This window comes from Lissotriton vulgaris, chromosome 2_1, assembly GCF_964263255.1.
Source record: "Lissotriton vulgaris chromosome 2_1, aLisVul1.2, whole genome shotgun sequence".
NCBI lineage: Eukaryota > Metazoa > Chordata > Amphibia > Caudata > Salamandridae > Lissotriton > Lissotriton vulgaris.
Genome location: NC_141687.1, coordinates 1,151,282,543 through 1,151,305,234, shown reverse-complemented (window position 1 = coordinate 1,151,305,234; position 22,692 = coordinate 1,151,282,543). Strand labels below are relative to the sequence as shown.

Here is a 22,692-nt window from a genome sequence, read left to right as displayed (position 1 = left end):
GGCGATACAGAGTGACTTAAAAGTAATCCGCTCTTGGATGGGGAGCCAGTGCAGGGCCTTTAGCAGTGGTTTGGCTGATGCCCGTCTCGGCGCCCCCATAAGCAGCCTGGCTGCAGCGTTCTGGGCTCGCTGGAGAGAATTGATAGTAGCACGGGGGGCAGCGAGGAAAAGGGCGTTGCCATAATCCAGTTTGGACAGGATCAGGCCCTGGATTAGCAGCTTTCTGGATTGAAGCGGAAGGAGGGGGAGAACCTTCTGGGCTGCTCGTAACAGGCCAAAGCAACCTCCTGCAACCTTCTGCGCATGGGTCTTGAAGGTTAGTTGGGGTTCAAACCAGATCCCCAGGCTTTTAATTTGTTCCTTGGGGGGAGGAAGGTCCCCCATACATGGGGGACACAGCTCAGGGGGCAGGGAGGTGAGTTGATTGCCTAAGAACATGATCTCGGTCTTAGTTCCATTCAGCTTGAGTTTTGAACTAGACATCCAGGAGGAAATGGCTGTGAGACAATCCGGGAGGTCGACCGGGCGGCCCCCTTGTTGTGACAGCGAGACGACGAGCTGGGTGTCGTCTGCGTAGCTGATGGATTTAATCCCAAATGGGGCTACTACCTTCTCTAACGGGGCCATGTAGATATTAAACAGTGTGGGGCTGAGGGAGGAGCCCTGCGGCACCCCACACTGGAGAGGGGTGGCATTAGACATGGTCCCATTTTCCCAAATCCTGAAGGATCTCTCATCCAAGTAGGACTGCAACCACTTAAGGGCTGATCCCGTGATGCCCAACATGGCCAAGCGTTGAGCCAGAACTACATGATCTACGGTATCGAATGCAGCGCTTAGATCCAGGAGGATCAGAGCTACCGATCCCCCTGAATCCAAGATGCATCAAAAGGGCGGTGTCTGTGCCCTGACCAGGGCGAAAGCCAGTTTGAGAGTCACTTAGGAGGTGATTAGACTCCAGAAACTCTGAAATCTGCCTATTCACCACTTTTTCGGCCACTTTGCTCAATCCAGGTAGAAGGGAGATTGGGCGAAAGTTGGCCAGATCGGAGGTGTCTAATCCCGGTTTCTTTAGAAGCGTTTTGACTCTGGCCTGCTTCCAGCTCGGGGGCACTATGCCCGTAGATAATGACGTATTAAGTAGCTCAGTGGCTACAGGGGCAATGGTATTCAGGGTTTGTTTTAGGATGTGCATCGGGATTGGGTCTGAGGGGGAGCCACTTTTTATATTGGATAGGATGTTACAAAAGTCTTCCTTGGATATAAGGCTGAATGCCTCCAATTGAGGGCGGGCGGGGTCAGAAGAAGGGATCTCGATGGGTCCAATGGTGGAGGATTGGGGAAGGCTGTCCAGGATTTTCCGTATTTTAGTATCGAAAAATTCTGCTAACTGGTTGCATTTCAATACAGGGTCATTATGAACTAGAGTGGGAGCCGGGACTTTAAGGAGCTGGTTAACAATTTTAAATGTTTCTCTGGCAGAATTTGCTGAAAGTCGAATTTTTTCTTCAAAAAAGACAGCTTTGGATTTTTGCCGTGCCGATTTGTAAAGTTTTAGGGCGGCTTTATATGCAGCTTTATTAATAGGTGCCCAGTCTTTCCGCCACACACGTTCCGCTCTTTTACAATCTTTTCTAAGTTCTCTTAGTTCGGGCGAGAACCAGGGGGATTTGAAAGTATTGCTCTTTTTAGTGCTAGGTTTAAGGGGCAGAACCGAATCCAGGGACTTAGTAAGCCAGTCGTGAAAATTTATGTCAGCTTGTAGGACGTCGGATTCTGCGGGAGGTATCGATTGTTCGAGAGCAATTGTCAAATTCTCTACTGACAGCCTTGGCCATGGCCTTTGAAGTTTGCGGGGACAGGAGGCCTTGGTTTTTTCATTATAGAATTCCCACGAAAAAGGTACTAAAAAATGGTCTGACCATAGTAGGGGCAGTGGGGGTTTGGCTACGAGCTGGGGAATGTTGGAGAAGATCGGGTCCAACAGATGGCCTTTGTTGTGGGTGGCTTCCTTGCTTGCCAGCTCAAGGTCAAAGGAGTTGAGGTTGGTAAATAATTCAACGGCTAAGTTATCCTTGGGGTCGTCGAAATGTAGATTCAAATCGCCCAGGATCAGGAAATTCGGGGCCTGAGCGGCAGCTGATAAGGTAGTTTCTAGTAGGGAGTCAGAGAAGTGTTTTAGGCTCCCCGGGGGTCTGTAAATGAGGAGACCTGACAGGGAGTGAGTGGGTGAAAGCTGAATATTAAAGCTTGCGCTTTCAGCGTCTGAGATTCCACCCTCCTGCAATCTGCAGGTCAAAGACTCCCAGTGGATTATAGCGAGCCCCCCCCCCCCCCCTGCCTTTCTCCCTATTCATACATTGAATATTAAAACCACTGGGGAGTGCAGAGATAATATCAAAGTCTGTATGGGGAGTTAACCATGTCGCCGTCAGGAAGAGCAGGTCAACATTGCTGTCTTCTATCAGCAGGTTGATCTCGGCTGCATGATTAGGCAGCGATCTGCAGTTAAGGAGTGCCATCTGGAGTATTCTACCGGCCTTCTTACCATCTGTCTCACCAATGATGGGGACCGGGCAGGCTGGGCATCGACAGAAAGGAAGATTTGAGCAGTCCCATTGAAGACATCCTGGGTCGACAGAGCGTCGTAGTGATAGGAGTTCCTCCCTGGAGAACCTAGTGGGTCTAAGTGGGACCACGGGCATAGTGGCAGGCCCTAGGCCCGTTCTGGCCCGGACGGGCCCAGACGGGCTTGCCTCTGGCGCGCCTCCGGCGCGCCATCGGCGCGCCCGCTGCGCCCGCCCGCTGCGCGGACGGAAAACGGACTTCATTAAGGAACGCCCGGGCTGTGATTCGCCCGACCGCTAGAGCGCTGACCGTGCTTTTTCGCCTGCAATGGCGGCCAAAGTCGTCGCCCTTTGTAAGCCCGTGTTACACCGAATGTGGCCCTAAAATCGGCCCCCGGTGTGTAATAATGCGGGTAGGAGTAAGCGCCCGGCTGTCCCAGACAGCGTGAGTGCAAAAATGCAATTAATCATAGAATTCGTTCCACAACACAATTTTAAGATCAGAGTGCAATAGTGATATTTTAAAATTATAAAACAGGAGGGGAAAGCCTAACTCCCGGCTTCCGCCTCAGGAGCGCTTTTGAGTTCGCTAGGTGCAAAATAGCAAGAAGATACCTGGCTGAGGCCTGCTGCTCTTATACGCCCGGGCTGTGATTCGCCCGACCGCTAGAGCGCTGACCGTGCTTTTTCGCCTGCAATGGCGGCCAAAGTCGTCGCCCTTTGTAAGCCCGTGTTCCACCGAATGTGGCCCTAAAATCGGCCCCCGGTGTGTAATAATGCGGGTAGGAGTAAGCGCCCGGCTGTCCCAGACAGCGTGAGTGCAAAAATGCAATTAATCATAGAATTCGTTCCACAACACAATTTTAAGATCAAAGTGCAATAGTGATATTTTAAAATTATAAAACAGGAGGGGAAAGCCTAACTCCCGGCTTCCGCCTCAGGAGCGCTTTTGAGTTCGCTAGGTGCAAAATAGCAAGAAGATACCTGGCTGAGGCCTGCTGCTCTTATACGCCCGGGCTGTGATTCGCCCGACCGCTAGAGCGCTGACCGTGCTTTTTCGCCTGCAATGGCGGCCAAAGTCGTCGCCCTTTGTAAGCCCGTGTTCCACCGAATGTGGCCCTAAAATCAGACCCCGGTGTGTAATAATGCGGGTAGGAGTAAGCGCCCGGCTGTCCCAGACAGCGTGAGTGCAAAAATGCAATTAATCATAGAATTCGTTCCACAACACAATTTTAAGATCAAAGTGCAATAGTGATATTTTAAAATTATAAAACAGGAGGGGAAAGCCTAACTCCCGGCTTCCGCCTCAGGAGCACTTTTGAGTTCGCTAGATGCAAAATAGCAAGAAGATACCTGGCTGAGGCCTGCTGCTCTTATACGCCCGGGCTGTGATTCGCCCGACCGCTAGAGCGCTGACCGTGCTTTTTCGCCTGCAATGGCGGCCAAAGTCGTCGCCCTTTGTAAGCCCGTGTTCCACCGAATGTGGCCCTAAAATCGGCCCCCGGTGTGTAATAATGCGGGTAGGAGTAAGCGCCCGGCTGTCCTAGCTCACTTCATTACTCTAACCGGGGAAGCCCCCAATCAGCTGTGACTCATACCGGCCCCTGTCTTTACTAAACTGTGATATGAAAATACTCGCAAAAGTTTTAGCGACCAGACTCAACTTGCTGATGCAAAGACTTGTGTTACCCGACCAGGTGGGGTTCATTCCGAACCGCGCCACCGCGCACAACCTCAGAACCGTAGCCGCAGTATTGCAGGATATTGGCCCACAATGTGCTGCAGTGGCGGTCTTCCTCAACGCTACCAAAGCGTTTGATTCCCTAGAATGGGACTACCTGATGGGCATATTGTGCCACATGGGAATGCCTACCTCCTTCCTCCAATGGATACAATTACTTTATCATCGCACGGTTGCATCAGTGCTCTTAATGGAGCCAGATTTTCCCCTTTCCCTATTTCCAGGGGAACGCGACAGGGTTGCCCCCTATCCCCCATGCTGTTTGCTCTGGCCATTGAGCCTCTTGCTGCAAAACTACGCCAGCATCACAATGACAAAGCGCTGATCTACCCGGCTAGACAGTTGCTTATTTCCCTATATGCAGATGATATGACCTTATATGTCCGCAAACCCCAGGAAAATCTTAACCCCATCCTCATTGAAATCACCAAATTTGGGGCCATATCCAGAATTCAAATTAACTGGTCTAAGTCTGCAATTTTTCCCCTAACAGATAACACCCAACCACACCAGCTAGATAACCGCTAGATAACCCACTGGTGTGGAAATCGGAAGAACTCAAATACCTAGGCATATACATCACTAGGGACAGGAACGCCTTGATGAGGGCTAATTACGGAACAGCTATAGACAAAATCACTGATTCCATCACTAAATGGCTGTGTTTGCCCCTCTCTATGGCAGGAAGGATCTCATTGATCAAGATGGTATTGCTGCCCAAATTGTTGTACCTTTTTATTAATATACCGTACCACCCAGGGACCTTTTTTTTTAAAAACGCTTAGGACACAACTCACGAGGCTGATATGGGGCGGGAAACAGTCGCGCCTCAGCCTGAATACTATGATGCTACCCTATCATCAGGGAGGATATGATGTGCCTAACTTCGAATACTATTACTATTGTGCGCAGGCCCACTTTGCGATTTAGTGGTTCCACCCACCGCCTTATATGCCCCACTTGGCGGTCGAGGATGGTTACAAGGCGCCAACGCCCCCATCGGCCTACCTCTTCACGCCAGTAAATGAACGCAGGCGAGATCCCTCAACAGTGGACTGTACGGTAGTGGCGTGGAAGCGAATAGACCGCAAATTGGAATCCCCGATACTATACTCTCCCAAAATGACCCTGATCCGAAACCCCCTACTCGCTGCTACGGGCGAAGGAATTTGTCAGAGGGTACTTGCGAGCTTTAACTGCTCCACTTGGGGAGACCTCTATCTGGACGGGCAATTTCGTACTATGGAACAATTCTTCGGCACACACACCCCTACGGTGATGGACATGTTCCTCTACACCCGGCTTCACCAGAGTGTGAAGGCAGCAACCCCCGCATTTCCTGATGAGCTGATTACGTTCAATCCCCTACATGCGATTTTGCAGGTAGCCCCTCCCAGACATGCAGTGTCTCTTCTCTATAAGCCAAAACAGGCAGCTAGACCACCCTATGAGATTAGGGCCAGACAAGAATGGAACACAGACCTGGAAATCTCACTGACTGATGAGCAATGGGAACGTAGCTGTATACCTACTGAAGCCGTTACAGGGAATAATAGATTGCGTCTCATACATTTTAAGTTCCTGCATAGACTTTATCACACCCCAACCAGACTACACAGATTTCATCTCAGGGGGACAACAGGTGCATTAGATACGGCAGGGAGGGAGCGGACTTTCTCCATCTGGCATGGAGTTGCCCCCATGTAGCAACCTTCTGGACACACACATTTGAGGAACTATCGACTATGCTAGGTATCCAACTAGACCCCTGCCCACTTGTGGGCCTCTTAGGACTATCCCAAGATATCAACAGTCCACACAAAAAAATTCTAGCTATGGGCTTGCTCCTAGCGAAGCAACAAGTAGCTTGCCGCTGGGGGAGAGGACGCGCGCTCAAATTTAAATGTTGGATCCGCGCCATGACTACATGGCAGGACAATCTGGGTTGCTATGCAGAGATGTTACCCATGAAATCCCGCCCAAAAGACATTTGGGGTCCACTCACTACTTATCTGTTAGCGCAAGACAATGCAGCGGATACAGGAATGGAGGGAACCATCGTAGAGGCGGAGAATAATGCAGAACCTGTGGAAGGCCCTCCCTAGACTTTCATAAAACAGGGCTACGTAAGGGTTTGAAATATATTACTGCTGGGTAGGTGGCAAGAACCACTTGTGGCGATGCGGTGGAGTCTAACATATGAATGGACAGGAATGTTGATACTGCAGGGAGATCCAGGTGTTGGAGGATTGAGATCTTGTGTGCTGTGTCATCTAACTCCACTTGCATAAAGAACTGTCATTATCTGCACTGCATGTTGCTATTTCCTTCTGATTATGGCACCGTTTGTGCTGAAAAGACTCATGTCGACATCGAGGGGGTTAATGGGGGTGGGGGGATTTATTATTAAAATGATGTAACTACGGGAAGGTGGCAAATATTGATGTACAATGCAGCTTCTGATTTGCCGACTGTGTATTGCACTGATGTACCTGTAGTGAGTGCGCTAACGTGGTACGTCATGTGGCTACGTGACTTATGGCAACGTAGGGGCGCGAGGTGCGTAGTGCGGCATGAGTGCGTAGCGCGGCATTAGAGCGCGAGCAGGCTGGGCGAAGGACATGCTATGCGCTCCTTGTATGTTACGACTTAATAAAGAGAGTAACGCTGATACCCGACTCCGAGAGTTATTGGGGGAAGAAAAGATACATCATTACAGTGGCGACGAGGGTGGGATAACGACCCACGACCCCCACCACGCAGACTACGCGGAGAACGGCGGAACGGAACGGAGTCTCTGAGGGAGCGAGGAAGGCCCGAGGGAACGCACAGCGACCACACCCTGACCGGGCACCACAAGGAGCGCGACGCAGCCAACAGCACGAGGAGCCGAGCACTGTGGGCGCACGGTGATCAAGAGGGCGGAGAACCGCCCCGCACACCCGAAGCAGGAGACCAGCCACGGTCGAGGCCCGCAGGCAATCGCACTGGCTACCCCACCTGAACAGGAAAGGGCTGAAAGGAGCAGCCCTCCACCCTTACTCAACAAGGAGGAACAAGACAGTGCACCGGGGAGCCCGAGAAGCCTGGAAAGTACGCTGCCCACATCCAGGGGCGAAAAGATGGCCACACAAGCAGGTTATGCGATAGCGCCAGTCCAGTTCCTTCCCAGGCCAGGAGAGCCACTCATGAAATGGGAGGACTGGAAGGAGTACATAGATAATTTCATAGAAGTGCTGGAAGATGAAAGTGAGGAGAAATTCAAACCGCCGAGAAAGAAGCGCATACTGCTGCTAAACCTAGGCCCAGAAGGCCTGAGGATCTGCAAAAGCTTGGTACCTAAGAAGAGAGAGACGGAGGACGACGACGTGTATGCCCACGCAATGGAAGACCTGGAGGAACACTTTAAACCCTCAGTATGCGTCTCAGTGGACAGGTTTAACTTCCAACAAAGGAAACAACTACCCGGGGAAACAGTGGAAGAGTATGTGGCGGCGTTAAGGAAACTGGCGGCCCCGTGCAAGTACGCAAACTGGGAAAGCGAATTCATAAAAGACCAGGTGGTGATGCACACCACGTGCACGAACGTACAGGACAAGCTATGGGCTGCAGGAGACACCTCGCTCAAGGACGTACTAGTGATAGTCAAGAGAGCCGAACTGGCGCGAAGGTGTGCAGCGGCCACGAAGAAGGAGAACGCGCCCAGCGGGGTGGTGAACAAAGTGGACAACGAAGAAACTCACAAGGATCACCAGGCGCGGAAACAGCCAGATAAGGGCCCGAGCAGATGGCAAAACAGCCCAGGCCACGCCGGCAAACCAGCCGGAAGTAATAAACGACCTTGCTACAGGTGCGGCAGTCGGACGCACGAGGCGCACGACCGGAAGTGCCCCGCGCTTCGCGCCAAATGCATGTTTTGTGGAATCGTCGGCCATTACGAAAAAGTGTGCAGGAAGAAGGCCTCCAAAAACGCAGTCAAGTACGTGGACCAGGAAGCGGAGGAGCCAAACGAGGTGACCGAAGAGGAGGTGGTCACTGTCCTCTGCATTTACGATGAAATTCTGAGTGTGAACAACCAAGGCCGAGGCACCGACGGAAGGAGGACGATGAAGCCGATCATGGACATGAAGATAGGGGGCGTGGAAGTCCAAGTGGTGGCAGACACGGGGTCACCCTATACCATAATTCCAAGAAAAGTATGGGAGGAGAAGTTTGCTCCGCAACTGGGCCCCGAGCTGGATAAGCTGGACATACGCCCCGTCACGTATAACGGAGATCGAATCCCCATGGCCGGGTGCAGAAAACTGAACTTCGAATTCAGGGGCAGGGCGGCCAGGTGTAAACTATACGTTTCCGAGAAAGGCCCTTCGGTCCTGGGGTGGCTCGACCAAGGAGACCTGGGGATCAAACTGGACCCAGGTGGCAAGGAGCAGATATTGATGACTGAGCTGGAAGAAGAGATGGACACGAACAGGTGGATGAAGGGGTTCCCAACGGTCTTTGGCGGATCTGTAGGAAGGCTCGACAAATTCGCACACAAGATCATACTGAGAGAAGGAGCAGTGCCGGTGGCCCACAAGGTGAGGAACATTCCATTGGCAGTGAGGGAAGACGTGAAGGAGGAGCTACGGCAGCTAGAGAAGAGGGGAATCATCGAACCGATCACCTGTGCCGAATGGCTGGCGCCGTTGGTGGTGGTGAAGAAACCCAACGGCAAGGTCCGTCTATGCGTAGACCTGCGCGAGTTGAACAAAAACATTGTGGTAGAGAAGTTCCCCCTCCCCCGGATAGAAGAAATGCTGGCCAGCACAAGGGGCATTCAGTGGTACTCCACCATAGACTTGACATCGGCGTACCATCAGATCGCACTACACCCGGAGAGTCGCAGTTTGACATCATTCATAACTCCCTTCGGTTGCTATCGATTCCGCCGCATGCCGTTCGGGCTAGCCTCGGCGGCTGCGGTGTTCCAAAAACTAATGCACCAGTTGTTCCAGGACGTCCGGGGAGTCCAATACTTCCAAGATGACATATTGGTGATGGGTCGCGACAAAGCCGACCATGACAAGAAACTAGACGCGGTACTGAGTATCCTGGAAAGGAAGGGCCTCACGGCAGAGTGGGCTAAGTGCCGCATAGGAATGGAAAAGGTGACGTACTTGGGCCACGAGATAAGTGCACGAGGAGTGACCCCCAAGAGGGAAAATGTGAAGGCAATCTGCGACGCACCCTCACCGGCCAACAAAGAAGAGGTCAGGTCGTTCCTGGGCATGGCAGAATATTATGGGAAGTTCATAGAACATTTCGCTTCGAAGACTCATCACATGAGGTTACTGACCAGAGAGAACAGTGAATTCCGGTGGTCAGAGGAAGCCCAGCAGGAATTTGAGGGCATTAAAAGAGAGGTAGCAGGGGCGATCCCTCTACAGGGGTTTGACCCCCAAGGCAGCACGATACTCACAACGGATGCCAGTGATAAAGGACTGGGCGCAGTTCTCATGCAGGATCGCGGCCAGGGGAGAGTGGAAACAATATGCTTTGCATCCCGCACCCTCAATGACACTGAAAAAAAGTACAGTGTGATCGAAAAAGAAATGTTAGCTGTGGTGTGGGCCATGTCCCGGTTTCGACAGTTCCTGTGGGGCACCAGGTTCCGGTTGAGGACCGACCACAAGCCCTTGCTCAAGGTACTCACATCCAGCGGACACGCAGATGCTACGCCGAGGATCTCGAAAATGTCGCTCAAATTGATGGAATTCCGATATGATGTGGAGCACATCCCCGGGAATAAGAACAAGGTGGCGGACTACCTGAGCCGGGCGGCAGCTATGGAAACCGACGTAGACGGCGGTGAGGTGGCGGAAGAGTGGGTTGCACTCACCGAAGATCTAGAATCGTCCATAAGCAAGCAAGAATGGAAGTTGGCCTACGAACAGGACCCCGTCCTAGAAGAAGTGAAGGCACACATTGTACAGGGGTGGCCGGACAAAAGCAAGACGGGGCGAAGCCTCGTCCCCTACTTCGAAGTGAGAGAGGAACTATCTATGGATGACCAGGGCGTATTTGTTTACAGAGGGGAGAGAGTCATACCTCCGGAAAAAATGATCGCTCGATTAATGGACATGTTACACGAAGGCCACCTGGGTGCGGGGAAGTTGAAGCTAAGAGCCAAGCAGAATTATTGGTGGCCCGGAATGGACCTAAGGGCAGAAAGACACGTTCGAGAATGTCCAAGGTGCCAGGGCGCAGACAAGACACTGAAACCATTACGCCCTGCCCTAGGAAAAATAGATCCTCCACAAAATCCGTGGGAGGAACTATCCATAGACATACTAGGTCCGGTGCTAAACGCACAAGGAATACAGAAGTACATATGTGTAATGATGGATCGTTATTCCAAATGGCCGGAATTGAAGATCGAGGAAACCATGGACACGGAAATGATAGTGAGTTTCATGGCAGAGACATTCGTGAGAGAGGGCATCCCCAAGTGTGTCCTCAGCGACAATGGACCTCAGTTTCGGTCTGAGAAATGGTCTCAGTTCATGCAGAGAAACGTAGGTGAGACCTATTGGCTTTGCAATGCTTGTTTTTGTCGGACACTGTGATATTGAGTTTACCAGCCACACCACAGAATAACTTTGCACACCACTTCGGCTTCTCAGAGCTACAGAATAAAGGGCCAACTCAGAACATTACGCATTTTGCACTCCTATTAGTTTTCTTAGCTGTTGGTAGTTTTAGCCGACTGTTATGAAAACTGTCTGACAAAAAGATGATATCGTGGCCAGACTCGGAGAACAAGGCTGTGAGTTGAAAACCAGGGAACTAAGAGTAAAGCCCGAGCTCACAGAGTGACAGACTGCAGGGGATGAGATGGCATTCAGAAAAGCCTATCAAATAAATGTTGACTGTGGGTTAGGAGGTGAGACTGTCAGACAATCGTTCTGAAATCCATGCAGGAGACTGGGCGAGACACTGAAACAGACACCGATTGCTGCTCAGCGTAAAGCGCTTCAACGCCTCGTCAGGTGTACTAAACGCTAAATACATGCATTTACAATATAATAACAATGCAGAGATGCAAGATAAATCCACTGATGGCATAGTCACGAGTCTGTGGAAATCAAGAACTCCACTGGACATTTTTGGGAGGTGCTCCGACTCCCACTGTCATATTTAACAGCAGCAGCCTGTATCAAACAGGCTACCTTTTCCAGCTGCTAAACACAAACAAGGAGAGGAGATATGGTCCACGGACTAAACGGTTAACCGCAGCCTGTTCAAATCTGGACCTCGTAACCTGACAAATACTGTCTAATGCTGGGGCAAACCCTATGTCACCTTGTAGGGGGACTCTCACCCTATTGTTTTTCAGACCGATAATCAGTCTTCTATCGGACTGCCTGCCCAAAACATACATTCCTGTCAAGGGAAAGTCAGACAAGTGATTGACTCTTGCCCGGCCCTACACAGGCACGGCCGGCACAGGTAAGAGCAGTAGGGTGGTGAGACAGGGCAAGGGTGGGACGAGATAGAAGTAGACATACAATGAGATAGGGAAAATAAATAAAGCCACTTACATTGAGCTTGCCGCGTCGACGATGCTGTGAGCTCAAGATAAGTGGTTTTATTTATTTATTTTATTTTACCTATCCCGTCGAATGTTGGCTCCCTCCCTCCCCGCCATGCCCCACCGCTGGCTGTCTGCCAAAGCCCTTGTATGCAGCAGACTAATACTGCTGTGTTCACCTGCAGATATACCACTGTCTGCACCCTAGCCGTTAAGGCCTTTTAGGAGCAAGCCTACCCATCTGACTGACATTTCTCCAGCTATAGCGGCTTTCAAGCCAGACCCTAGCATGTGTTCAATTGGTACAGCTCTACCTGACATTGATCCTTAGCTCAACTTGAAAATTACTCTGCTGCTATCCTTCGGGCATGCAGACGTGCACTTGGCATGCCACTGATTCTGCCCTATCCCTGCAGGCCTTTCAGAGACGACCCTGCAATGCGACTGACACTGTTGCAGCATACACGCCACTCACAGGAAACTCAGAAATGTCACTGATTCTGCCCTGGTCCGTCACAATGTCTACAGTCAATCCTCCTCTAGCTAGTAAAATAAAAGTACCTATTCAAACTGCCCTCTTACACCCTCGGCTGGAGACAGCAGCTCGGCAGGTGTCACAAATGTCACGTCCTCAACAAGCAACCAAGGAAACACAGTATTCATCCGTACACAGCAAAACCAACAATGACTGACTGCTTTGAGAAATAGCGGATTGAAAAAACTAGCAAGAAAAGACGCAGCAGACAGCGGTAGTGGGTGAGGGTGCGATAAAGTAGTAACTGAATCACGCCAGGAGGAGCGGGCGAGCATTGATTAACATGAATCAATCTGTGCTTATTCGCTGCTCCACAGAAAGGATCGAAGTGACATTTGGCCAACATTGGCCAATTAGGGAGGCTGCAAAAAAGAGGGGCAATGGAGCCAACAAATGGTAAGAAATAGGCGGATTCCAAGCCCTTTTTGTGAACAACAGCGTCTTGCAAGGACTAGGGAGGCTCGACCCTAAAAAGGTTATTTTGGATCCCTTCAAAGTGAACAAACAAAAATACTATGATCGTGCAGCTCAAGGATACATAGACTACAAGATCGGATTTGCATAGGGTTTCTAGCAGAGTGATCTAAGGTGATTTGTAAAAATACTTCCACTTTTCAAAGATTTGTAAATAAAGTACAGACACAGGTACATTTAATATAATGATGTGCTCTCAACTCTACAATTGCAGTCGGGTTAAGTTATGTAGGGGTGGCACAATTTGTAAATTGTTTTTAAGAGCCGATACACCCCATGCTGGTAACATTAGTAAAACACTAGTTATTAGGTCATGGAATGGGTGGATACTATAAAAACATCACAATTGATATGCCTACAAGAAACCTTGCAAGTGGGGGGCCTTCAAGTTGAATGGTACACCTCCATTATTTCATCAGCCACATACTCAAATAGTGGAATAGAAAACGGAGGATTAGCTGTATTAATCTCTAGTGTAATCCCACTAACTTTAAAGAAATGCTGCACCGGATCACCTTATTTTAAGATCCTATACCTACAGACGGATGAGAAACTAAATATTGTATTAATACATCTTTATAATAACATTTTTGATAACACAAGAAGTAGAGTAGTTGCTGATCTGGAACATGAGCTACAAAGTTTTGTGAGTGGTATAGAAGCTGATTGTGTTTATATCTGGTTAGGGGATTTCAATACAAGTAAATGACAAGCTACAGCTGGAAAAGCCTGTGGGTATATGGGCGAAACCTGGAATGGTAAACCAAATTTCTTACATGGCCTACATGGGTAGACAATAAACAAAATGATTTTTAAATACAACATAGACTTGAGGGAGCAAAGATCTGACACAGAAAGAGTCCTGATACCAACTTTTCAGGGGAACAGTCATAGTTCGATCATTGATTACATCTTGTTATCAGAAAATGGACTGAGGCTGTTTGAATAATTCAAGTTCGAACCAAGCTCTGTTAGCAATCACCATCAGCTCCTACCTACTCTTAACATTAAAACCAATCACCAAGATGGTGTGCAACTAGCAACACACATCGAAACTGAGGGCAACAACGGTGTAAGTCTCAAGTGGGCAGGTATAAATGAATCTGCTTTCCTAGAAAGAATTTTAAAAGATAACATAGATGAATTTATCATTTTCACTGAATAGGACATAACCCCAAGTGAAAAGCTTAGCCACTTTTTACAAAATAACCACTGCAATTGCTGGTAATCTAAGAATCACCAAGAAGGTTTCCAATACAAAGAACACAGGTTGGTTTGATCATCACTGTTCACTTGTGAATAAGAATCTTAGGAAAGCCTTACAGGCCACACCCAGAAATTAGGAGGAGGTAAAAAACATTTAGGCTTATTTACAAGCAAGCACTGCATAAGAGGAAAAAAGATATACAAGAAAGTGTTTGGGCTAATCTGGAGCGGGCAACCGAATTTACAAATACCAAATTGTTCTGAAAAACAACCAATCAGCCATTCCTCAAAAGATTTTTGGCTCCCATGTTTGAGGCACTTATTTCACAGACTGTATAAAACACTATGACTGGATTTTTAATCCCAGCTATGAAGGTGTAGAACTGCTTACAGACAATATACATTTGATGGCATCATCACATCTAAAACCAATTAGTATAGAAGAAGTAAACACTGCAATGGAAAAATGTACTAATGGGACGGCAACCAGCCTCAATGGGGTTCCCATAGATAATTATAAATCATACATTACACTCTGGGCACCTATCTTGACACAGGCATGTAAAGCTGAAGCCCACAGCTGTTTCCATTAACTTGGACCAAGAGTATAATAGTCCCCAATTTCAAAAAGAGGGATTGGGATGCAAGGTGGTATTAAGCAATATCCCTTCTGGATTTGTCTGCTAAATTAATGGGCAGAATCCTCCTGGAGAGGTTGGAGACCTTGGGAGCCAATAACCAGGTGCTCAATGATTAGCAGTATGGGTTCAAGAAGGATCTTGGTACACTAGAGCAGTGCGCTAACATAAACCTCCTTATTAGTTTATACACCATAGCCAAAGAAGGTTACATCCACCTATGTTTTGCAGATCTGAGCAGTGTATTAAATCTGGTAAATCATGTCAGGCTGTGACAGACTCTGGCAAACGTGGGTGCCCCGATAGACATTTTCTCATTTTGTATGATTATTTGACCACCCAAGTACACTATGGGACAAACAAGGAATGCACATCAAATTTTGGGGTTACACAAGGCATTTGATAAGTTGTGTTCCTGCCCCACTTTTGTTCTCGCTCTGCATTAATGGGGTGGATAAGATATTGCAACAGGTGAATGCCGGTGCCCCAAAGGTTGGCGAGCGATCGACCCCTGTCCTCCTATACGTAGATGATATGGTGCTGCTACCCAGAACCGCAAACAGATTGCAGCACCTGAACATTAACCTCGTCAGGTATATAGAAGAGAAAGACTTGAAACATAATTAACAGAAACCTTCATAATGGAATGCGGGAAAGGAAAAGCAAAAAAGAGAACTCATCATGTTAAAGGTCATGAGGTAGCAGAAATACAACATTTTACATACCTGGGTATACATTTCTCAGATTGCGGACACTGGAGGCCCCTGTTGACAATAAAGAAATAAAACAAATTAAGATCACCCGAAGCTCTTTTTAGATTCTCTGCTGAAATTGGAAATAAGTCAAAAAGAGAAATATTGCAATTGTACAAAAGCAAATGCTTAACAAGTGTTATCTATGTGGTCCCCTTGTGGGACATGGCAAACAGTATGACACTAGAGGAAAACAAAAGGATTTCTATGTAGACCCCTGTCAGAGCCATGCTGAACTTCAACTTACATTGTCTATAATGAATTAGCTGTTTCTTATCTAGAAGACACCATTCAGATATGTGCAATTATAATGTGACATAGTATTTGGAGCAAGGTCATTGAAGACTGTTTAACAATTGAGCACAGAGAGAAGATTCCATGGCTGGCATATGTGAAAAGTCTTATAAAGGAGATTAATGCAAATATTAGTATAGAAATTCCAGCAAGTATTTTAAGCTATAGTAAAAAAGGAACTGACAATGGCCCTCACAGAGAACCGAGGTTAAAAGGGAAAATAGAGAGAGATCTAAATCAACTGTCGGTAGATATTGCTCAGGCTATGTGCAACGAGGTATCCAAACTTATCTGATAGTTTTAACGAACATGCAGTAAAGATTTTATCTTACTTGATTACGGATAGATACTTTGCATTTTATGGTAAAAACGGGGGCCAGGGACCATGGGACAAAAAGTTAGCCAAATGCTGATGCGATGGAAAATGTTTACAATCAACATTGCATTTTATTCTATTATGTAAGTTCTACAAGGTCATAAGAAAACGAGCTTTACAACCATTATTTTTGTCACCAAAACTAATTTACTATCATATCAGGATGCCTTTAATTTTTTATGCAAACTAGATAATGTGGGTCTCTGTCATACAGTTTCCGTATTTATTTTGACTGCCATTAAAAGAAGGAAATCATAATCATATTTAGATGGCTTAGTATATGTGGCTGAATTATGATGAGACTTTTAATGTGTTTTATATACTCTTCATGATTTGATTTTATCCCTTGTATGTTGAGCTAAATGCGCTTTTCATTGTCACAGTACACTGTTAATATTCCCGATCCCTATTTTTGACTATTTTCTTTTCCATAAGAGATGTCCACAAAGTAACTGACAAGATTATTTGACGAAGTCAGTAAGATGTTGATACTGGAAATAGTTTTTACTGTACTTTTACATCCCTGTATTTTTTTGCACATATGTTAATTTAACTTGCCTATGGCTCTAGATGGAATTTTTTTATCCTTAAGATAATTGCACACGAGATAGCTTTACACTAAGGCTCCTTATGAAACTCAGACTCTCAGGATATTTTTATAATTGACCATGATATGAAGTTGATTAGATGACGTTACTGGATAATGATTAGCTACAACTATTTTTATCTTTGCTGATGTTACACAAATAATTGATTAGTATTTTATCCTTATATGTATTTTAGATTAACAATGAATTCTGTTTATCGATAAAGACATGATGTTGTTTTAAACACTTATAGTGACGATGTATGATGATAAAAGTATTCTATTTTACTTTGTGAGTCTTTTATGTTTTTTTAATCCGACTAAAGATTCATGATTTGATGGCATGAAATACATTAGCCAGCTATCTTGAGCAACTTTCCTCCATGAGTGTATACCTCTTTTTAAAAAGTTATGCAAGATACCAGCGGGACACTGGTTTGAGAACATAATGCCTTTTTCAAGGAGAAAATATCTCACAGAGAGAAATGTTCTACTCAAGCCTGTCTCCTGCTCTTTGAAAACCATTCACATTTTTGCATTGTAAAGAAAAAGGCTAAAATGTTACTTGATCTGTTTGATGAAACAGGTACAGCCGGCTTTGGTTCAGACTATTGCTTGTTACTTGTTGACTTCTTTGTTAATTTAATTTGCTTGGTTGATATGTGCTTGCTGTTTAGCTATGGAAAAACCAAAAGGTTGACTAACACCTTTGAAGGACACGTTGTATTGGCTTTGCCAATGCTTGGTACAGATAACAGTGTCCTTAAGTGATGCAGGTAAATCACCCAGAAAGAGCTATGGTCAGAGGATTCAACCTGCAAATGTAATGCACAAGCAACTACCCATGTGTGGAGTTCTACAGAGCCAAAATGCAATCTGTAGGATTTTAAGGATATCCTTGTGTGTCCTTTCAGGAGTCACTTCCACGTGTAAGAGAGCATTTACTGACTAAATAAACATGAAATTAAACTAGTTGAATCTTTTCTATAAAAATCTTTGAATATTAATGTGAAAAAATACAAATAAACATGGGCAAAAAAATAAATATTGGTAAATCACCCACCGGAGCCGCCATCTTGGGTAGGGAAGGGAGACGGTACAGTCTATCGTCCCTCCCACCCTCCTCACCCAATCCATGAATAAATACAGCCGCACTACCCGACCGCGCAGCGGGCGGGCGCAGCGGGCGCGCCGATGGCGCGCCGAAGGCGCGCCTAAGGCAAGCCCGTCGGCGCCCGTCCGCGCCTGGCACGGGCCGAGGGCCAGTCCCCCTGCTCAGGGAACAATCGATAACCGCGTTAGCTGGACCAGAGACCAGCTTCTACAAATAGGATCGGGCTCCTGTGCAACTTCTGTCCGCTGCCCCCCAGACAACTTAGATGGCCATTCCTTCCACTGTCCCCAGTGCAACTTAACTCTCCCCCCTTGGTGCGCACGCACCCCACCACTACCCGCCCCGACTGCACGCATTTTAAAAGCAGCGCTGATCAACTGTAGATCTCTTCCTCGTCACGCAAATGAAATTTGGTCGACGCTGACCACCTACAGCTGGGACATTTTATTTCTTACAGAGTCTTGGACAAAGGATACTTCAAATCCAGATATCTATTTAGCCACCCCCCCGGATTATCGCTTCTTGGGTATTAACCGAGAAGGCAAAACTGGGGGTGGACTGGCCATCCTGTTTAAATCTCATCTTGATATCACCATTAAAAAGCTTACCAACATGGGGCTGATCGAAGCCATGTATTTTTCCATTGCCGATTCCGCGTCGGTTTATTTAACCGGCATTTTAGTCTACAATCCACCAAAAGCTTCCCCCTCCTCGCTAACGCAGCTGGTTCACATTATAACTGATCTGTCGCTCAAGCACCCGCACCTTATAGTATTAGGTGATTTTAACCTACAAGCTGATGACCCTACCTGTACCCAAGCCACTCGGTTCCTCGACTCTCTTCAGAGTCTAAGCCTGCCGCAATTTATTCAAGGCCCGACGCACGTGGCGGGCCACACATTGGACCTAATTTTCTCCAATCTCCCAGGAATTGTCATCCACCCCTCTCTTTCCCTCACCTGGTCTGACCATTACCTTCTCTCGGTCGACATTCCTCTTCCTCAGGCACCTATTCCGGTGGAATTGGGAACTGACTACAGGAGAAAATGGCACAAAATCACGCGCACTGCCCTTGAGCCGGTATTTAGTTGCCCTTTGGAACCTCACATAGAAAACATTGATGCTGGTGTCTCCAAGTTCAATGCGACCCTACTAGCGGCGATAGACAGTATTGCTCCATCACTACCTGTTTCTTCTGCAAGATCCCGTCCCTCTGCTCCTTGGTTTTCAGCTGCCTTACGTGAAGAAATAAGCCGCTGCAAAATAACTAGAACGCAGCTGGAGATTAACATATGACACAGAGGCAAAACTTATTTACAAAACGGCCTTAAAGCAATTTACCAAACTAAAACAAGCTGCCATGAGAGAGTTTTTTGCCTCGCAAATCAAAGATGCAGACAACTCGGCTAAAACTCTGTTTAAAATCGTTAAAGACTTTGTCAAACCCCCTGCAATGACACCTAACAATTTAGCCAACCAGTCGCTTTGCAATGGACTATCAGATTTCTTTCAGGAAAAAATTGAGAAAATCGCATCCTCCTTTCCTCCTGCGGTGGCACCTGATCCTTCACTTCCCCCGGTTTCTATCAGCCATGACACTGTTCCTACCCTTTTGGCATTCAAGGACCTCACCCCAGATCTAGCACTTAAACTTCTTATACAGTGCAAATCGGGCTCTCCTCTGGACCCGGTCCCTCCTAAGATCATGAGTGATTTAGCTACCCTACTGTTAGAGCCACTCACTTCCATTTGGAATGCCTCTTTACAACTAGGCCAATTCCCCTCTGCCTGGAAAGAAGCCTTGCTTGTGCCCATCCTGAAGAAAACAGATGCGGACCCTACACAATTCTGTAATTATCGGCCCATCTCTCTCCTTCCGAAACCAGCGAAGGTCTTGGAAAAGGCCGTCCAATTACAACTTGCTGAATATCTACAGACTAATTCCCTGCTCCATGACTCCCAATCCGGTTTTCGCACAGGTTTTAGCACGGAAACCGCACTGCTGGAAGTAGCGGAGACTGTTCGAGAATGTGTGGATAAGGGCGAGGAGGCCATGTTGGTTCTCCTCGACCTATCCGCCGCTTTCGATACGGTGTCCCACATAATACTTTTAGATCGCCTGGAGCAGATCGGACTGGGTGGCACTGCCCTGTCGTGGATCACTTCTTTCCTCCAAGGACGATCACAGAGGGTTCTTCTTAGACCATTTAAATCGGGATGCAAACCTCTGGCCCGTGGAGTCCCGCAGGGCTCGTCCCTGAGTCCTCTGTTTTTCAATGTATATCTGGCCCCCCTGGCCAAGGTAGTGGAGGCATGTGGGGTCAGAGTGATCTCTTACGCTGATGATACACAGCTGATATTCTCCTTTAGAGATCACTCTGACTCCAGCCTCTCTAGCTTTCGCCACTGTTTGGGCGAAATCTGCTCTTGGATGGCCTCGAACCATCTTCGTCTTAACACTGACAAGACGGAGGTCCTGTTTTTTAATCAAAAAATGACCATACCTCCCTCACTATGGTGGCCAACTGTACTCAACCCCCCCCCAACCCCGGTACACACTGCCCGCAATTTGGGGTTCCAGTTCGACGATACGCTTTCCTGTAGCCCTCAAATTAAGAAAGTAACTGCTGCTTGCTTTACAAAACTAAAGATGATGAGAAAAATCTTTCCATTCCTGCCGATGGACGCGCGCAGAACAGTCACTCAGGCCTTAATAACATCTCATCTAGACTATGCCAACAGTCTTTATGCGGGGGCCCCTTTGTATCTAATTGAACGCCTTCAAGTTGTTCAAAATGCGGCAGCAAGACTGATTGGCAATATCCCTTTCCGTCACTCGATCTCAGCGTTTCGCAAAGAGCTTCACTGGCTTCCTATAGCCAGCCGCATAAAGTTTAAAATACTCACTCTTGCCTTCCGAGCTCTGAACGGAACCGGACTAGAATATTTAAGAAAGAGACTGACACTACCCCACTCAGTCAGAGACCTACGCTCCAACTACCTACGTCTTATGGTTGTGCCACGCTTCCGCCGCACAAGAATGGGTGGCAGAGCCTTCGCTGTCCTTGCTGCCAAACATTGGAACAGCCTACCTTTAGACCTTAGATTTGCCCCATCAGAAGCACTGTTCCGTAGCCGCTTGAAAACATGGCTATTCTCTTCTACTTAGATAGGCCCTCCTTCTTCTGCTGACAGTATCAGCACCGGGACACCTCCGATGGGGGTAGCTGTGCGCTCTATAAGATTCATAAATGATAAATAAATAAATAATGTAGATGCAAGAGTTAAAATAATAAATTTCATACAACCAGGATCCCGAATTATATTTCAATGGGGAGTTTGCAAGAGTGATGCTCTGGTGTACGAATATCAAAGGTCTTTCTTTTACGCCCTATGCTGTTAAGAGGTACAAGGGTTCTTTATAACTAAGGGTTTTGGGTTTCTGAGAGAATACACCTTCTAATGCATCGCCTCTGACGCATGGGAGGCGTGAGCCGGAGGTCTGTTCCCAGTCAGAGCTATGGAGCAGGGGTAAATCTGTGTTTACAGTGCATGAAGGATTGCAGGAAGTCCCTTGCTAAAAAGTATGACTGTACATTCGAAGCAGCTGCCTGCAATGTTTCAGTGCACACAGGAAGCCATGGTGAACAATCTAGGCTTGGACGTTATGAACCATTATTACAAGGTATCAACAAAGAAAACAGGAAAGTCTCTGATTACAATCTGCTGCTAAAAAAAAGTATAACTCATTGCTACTTCGGGCTAAAAGGCATCAATAAAAACACCTGCCACCCACTTCCGTCCAAATGAGTGGGTGTTCAGTTCTGTGGCTCTCCCCTGGGTGTTTCTTTTGTGAAATATGTATTAAAGAGAAACAAAACCATAAATGCAACAGATATAGTCGTTTTAAGCACTTAAGCTGAATGTTATTTTCAGTTGCTTCAGTGCCGGTATTTAACAAAAATGCAATGTCATTGAAATGGGATGCATGCCCCCCTTCTGCGCCTCTGCATGGGTGCAGAGGTCCATCCAATAGGAGGGGACGGAGCCGCAATCAAGCAGTCCCCTCCAATTAAATCAGACGCACATCCTGCTGCGGCTTTAATACTCTTGAGGGAGCAACCATTTTTTGATTGACAGGCTGGTTGCTGCTGCTGAAAGGCGGAAAGGCCCTTGTGAGGTGTGGCCTCGTGAGGCTGTGGGGGATGGGAAGAATGTAGAAGATGCAGAATAGCAGTCGCAGAACGATTTATTTTTGGTCAGGGTATAATTCTCAATCATATGTCCTTGTTTTTCTCACCTTCATTTTTTCTTAAGTAATTGATGCTGTCACAGCTACTTACCCTATGCCTATTGAGAAATGACAGAGTTGCTGCTCAGACATTGTATTTAGTGTACATAATACTATGTTTGTTGTCAAACGTGTAAGCATATTGCCACAGATGTGCTCTGCACTCTCAACATTTTACTTTTGAGGGAATGTATATACAAGTAGGTGAAAATATTAGAATGGTGCCAATTTTTAAGCAAATGTCGTAGAGATTTTAAAAACTGTCGGCCAATGAGAGCATAGCCCACCTCTAACCAAAAAAACGAAATGGATCGAAGGGAGCTGTAATAATTCTAAACAAAACATAAGTCTTTCATCTGCTACGCAGATTGCTATGACAGTGTCTACTGGAGATAGTCTACAGTGTCAATTTAGAACCAGGAAATATCTGAGTGGGCACAGTTCAGTTGTGGCTAGTATAAGAAATGTCTCCATACGTTGATCGCTTCGTAAGATGTTGCGGTGGACCATGTCTAGTGCCTTTGGTTCATGGGCATCAGACTGCA

General features: G+C 47.2%; 1 protein-coding gene across 1 annotated transcript in view; it reads right to left on the bottom strand.

The window, feature by feature from the left end:
* HIVEP3 (HIVEP zinc finger 3) overlaps nucleotides 1-22,692 on the bottom strand; it is a 2,131,558-nt gene that overhangs the window by 214,248 nt on the left and 1,894,618 nt on the right. Inside the window, exon 9 of the mRNA XM_086956857.1 lies at nucleotides 15,460-15,498. The gene's annotated coding sequence lies outside the window, so the exon portion shown is untranslated. The remainder of the gene's footprint in view (nucleotides 1-15,459; nucleotides 15,499-22,692) is intronic.